This window comes from Malurus melanocephalus, unplaced genomic scaffold (genome assembly GCF_030028575.1).
Source record: "Malurus melanocephalus ecotype Western Australia unplaced genomic scaffold, MMel_1.1 scaffold_80, whole genome shotgun sequence".
NCBI classification, from domain to species: Eukaryota; Metazoa; Chordata; class Aves; order Passeriformes; family Maluridae; genus Malurus; species Malurus melanocephalus.
The window spans coordinates 2133518-2138030 of record NW_026623312.1 but is presented as its reverse complement, the minus strand read 5'-3'; positions in this window follow the sequence as shown (position 1 = coordinate 2138030).

The window sequence follows — 4513 nt, the reverse complement described above, 5'->3', positions numbered from 1 at the left end:
TTTAAAGTAGCAAGGGTCCTTGTGAAATAGCGAATTTTACACTTTTTTTACAAACAAATGGATTTCAGTAACAAAACAGATAAAATCCAAGACATGATGACAAAACCTCACATCCAGCTTCAGGCAGTACAATAAGAGCAAAATGTTAGTCTTTTGTCGTGGAAGGTGTAATGTAATCCCCTTCTTACTCACCCTGGTGGGAGGTTTTGCAGTGCCTCTGCAGGGCCAGGATTTTATTCATGGTTCATGAGAGGCAGGGCTGCCAAACTGGCCATTAATATGGGCTGACAGCAGAGCAATGCCAAACCTGTGCCACCTGCACGGGCGTTAGCACTATGCTTCAAACAGCCTCCCAATGAACACTGATTTCTTTAACCTCTGTTTCACCAAACATTCCTGAAGACAAGGCCAGTGGGCTGCTGCGTTGGGTTTTGCTTTGACCTGACAATCCCCAAGCATAGATCASCCAGCAGAGGATCACAAACTGCAGTGATGAACCCTTTTCAAAGCCTAGGGATATGCACATATTAGACTGTCTGAATCCTAAGCTCATGTCTTAAACTGCAGGGCAATTTCTGAATTGGTAACTCTCTGATATAACCATTTTGCGACTGCCTATATAAATTTTTATCTRAATAAATTTTTAAACCAATAGAAAATTGCAAGGACTGGTGACCTGGCATTTTATTACACTATACATTTAGATTTTTTTCTTTCATTTTTGTGTAATACGGGTAATACAGTTTATTGACTTACAATATGGGTGATGGACTATCAATCATCGTACCAGTACATACTAAAGGGGTTGTGGTTTAAACTGATCACAGCTACAGTGGGACAACAGAAATAGAAGCAGGATTGAAAATCTAGATATTAGTGACTGGAACAAGAGGGTTTAGTAGGAAGGATCAAGGTTTTTCAATGCAATGTTCCCTTCATGCTAGAACTTTTATACAGAGATGGGTTTATTTTGGTTTATAAATGTTATAACTGTTTTTTACCTAAGAACTTTGGAAAAAATTGGAAACAGAAACATTATTTTGTATTTTTTTTAAAGCTAACAATTAATTAAATTGTACATTTTCCCCTCTGTTTCTCTGAAAAAATAAAATAAAATAAAACAAAACAAAATAAAWTTTTTTTTATTTTTGTTTTAATCTTCTCATTTTTTTCTACTCATCCAGTTTYCACATATTCTGCAGTGTTTTTGAGTTACAGAGCAAAAATTCTGCATCATCTCCATTCTTTTGTCACTCTCTAACCTTTCTAAGAAGAAAAGGGTGTGTAACACTGAAAGGTGGAGGAAAGTAAAAATGGAAATAATAAATACTTGCCTGCCTAGGCACAGGCAAAAAATGAAAAATCAGAAGAAGAAGGGAAAAAACATTAAAAAGCCAACAGCTGAAGCTATTCTGCCCCCYYSRAAAAAWWAAAAAAAAATCAAAAAAAGCTGCATTTCATAGAAAAAGTTTGAATTTAAATGTTAGATAAGAGAACTCTACCATATATTCTTTTCTCTTTGTAAGCTGCAATTGACAAGGAGAAAAACTGTCTTCAGATTACATAAAGCAGCATGCTGAGAGGGTATGATGACATTATAATGCTGCACACTGTAGCCCTGCCAGACATTCTGGAGCTGCTTTTTTTGCTATTTCTGTCACAGTCCTCCCTCTACCCTGCCTTTTGCTCAGTATATTGGTGCAAAATTTTRAGAGGTAATATGCAGGGGCAGCCAAATTATTTCTTGTTGCCTCTGACCCACATTGTACAAATGAAAAACTAAAACTAACAYGAAGTTATTTGGGAAATCAGCTGAACAAATTTAAACAACATGTAGTTTCTCAAAGAAGAAAATAGCAAAGAATATTAATTCAGAGAAAAGAATATGAATATTTCAAGGTCCTGCTTTAGTAGATAAGTCCATTAGCAAATTCAGAAAGGCTCATAAACCTTGCAATATCTCCCTGTAACAAATGAACAAAATAAAACCCAAATATATTGGTAGAAAAGAGCTGTTACAAAAGCTGTTCTTTACTGTGTGTTTTCAGGTATATCAGGCTGAATTTTTAATGCTTCTCATTTTGCATACTTTCACATTCATCCTCAAGAGTAGACATCCAGTGGCCATATTTGCATGGGCAAATGAGCAACTATACAATTTATGTTGTATGGTCTAGGCTCAGAAATACAGCAACTGTGATCAGTCTGTTCTCCCTGAAAAGTATGCCTTTTGAAAATGTGACAATAAACCTTCTATGTTCTCACATCCACCGACTAAAACAACCGTGTTTTAGTCATTTTGATAAATGCAAGAAGTTATACCTTTAACGGAATTACAGCCACCTCTCCTGGGTTTAAGGAGAGAGGATGCAACAAAAGCATCACGTAAATTGCATTGTCAAGACTGACACACACCTCTGCATGCACTTGCTACAGGTATTGGAGCTTTAAAAAAGAAGGAAAATCAAATTTGAATGAATACCCAAAGACTTATTTAATAATGTGATAATTTTCCTGGCTAAAACAGAGCTCCAGAAATGGCTCCCAGAGTTAGTAAAACAGTACTCTTAATCTGTATTTGTCTTCATGTAGACACCCTAAATAGGCTGGTTTTGCCTTAATTCCTTTTCATTTAGGTGATACCAGAAAACACAATTAGTCAGCTTTAGCCTGAGGACACACGGAAAAGAAACTGAGAATCCTAGTATTTCAGCATTTTCTCATTCCAGGATCTACCACAGCCTCATTCTGGGTGCATGGCTATGGATCTGCCAGTCCATCTGCTTTTACTGACTCCCAGCTCTGGACGTGGAGGTCACTGTCCCTCTGTTGTACCCTCAGCTCACCCAGTTGCAGAATAGATCACCCCCACATGCATGTGTGCTGGTTGCAAACCCTTCAGCTTTGGGTGATGCATGTCCCTGCTCCTCCTGCTGAAGAGCTCCTGTGACTGGCTCGGAAAGGCAGGAGCACGCTGTCCTCCCACAGCTCACCCAGCAGTTACTCCACCCCACCTGAGGTGCTCTTCTCTCTGCTGTTTCCTCTGTTCATCCATGTGTGAATACAGACAGACCTGACTTGATTTTCTAGCATTTATACTCTCAAATTTACTCATTTGTGATGGTTCATTAATGAGTTTTACAGTTARGATGTTTGTTCAACCTCTCCTTGCATGCTGTTAAAACTGTGCTTTTTAATAGTTGGGAGCCCACAAGATCAGATCTCTGTTCAAGAATATTTATGTGTGGTAAGAGTATTCAATTTGCCAACAAATGAGGTTACAGTGCCTTATAAGTCATTCATTTTGATGTTTATTACCTCTGGAATTGCTCTCAGGGGTAGATCTTCCTTCCTGTCAAATGGCTCCACATTCACTTCTCACCAGCTGTTCTTCTGTATCCCTGAATGTTTCCTGGACTGAGGGAAATGCATATTCCCTGATTTGCTTGATTGTAACCTGTGACAAAGAAAGAGGAGCCCAGCCTATGACTTAAATCAGACGCTATGGGAGGAAAGGGAGGAATGCTGGGAGAGGGGGTTTTTCCACATTTTCACATCTTTTTTTTTTTTTTTTCCTATTCGTGCAGGCTAGGCAGAAAGTCCTAGAGTAATTTTGGTTGTTTGGTTTAAAGGACATCACTGTAAAGCACTGTACTGGGCTGGCTGCAGATATTCCCTTTTTTCCTCATCTGCTCCAAGGAGGCCATTGCTGTTTACAAGAAGACTTAAATAAATGCCTACATAAAGACTGCCGCCCCCACTGATAAGAAAAAATCTTTCCAAGCTTAGCACTGAGGAAAACTCAATCAACTGAGCAAGGTCTGTGTGTCACATGCTGGCTGCCTAATGCATTTCTGATTAACACACTCATATGTTGGAACCAACTCCTGAGAACGGGCTAATTCTTTGTAAAAAAAAATAAAGAAGAAGAAAGTAAATGAGGACAACAGACCTCTTGCAATGCAAGTGCTGTTGTATAAGCTCTGAGACCCAGTTTCAGTGACTTTGTGCTGCTCCCTTTCCATTTTAKTTTTTCTTTCTGTGGGGCCTTTTGCCACTAATGAAAACAGAAGTTGCTAAGCATGCATGTCTTGATATCTTAATAGGTTTTCTACTCCACTGGGGCACCTTAGAAACTTGAAAGTTTTAAGTTGATATACAGTGTAGCAGTAAAAAATTAATTATTATTAAGGGTTAACCAAGGACTTGAGTGGTGGAAACCAATCCAGTTGTGTATAATTAGAGAGTAGCTACCTTGTAATATTGAAGTTGTAAATAGCCCCAGCGGGGGCCCTGACAGAAGGCTGAGGTGTTTACAAGGCACAAGAGATGCTGCCTCAAAATACATAATTCCTGTTGCCATAACTAGTGCTGATATAATGGATGTGTTCATTAAAACCAGAGGATTATTTGTTTATCCATCTTTCTCTATTGCAGGCCCTTCGTCAGAGGAGGTGGGGGACAGCTTCCTTTCAATACAAATTTATAGTATGCACCACTTTTTTTTTTTTTT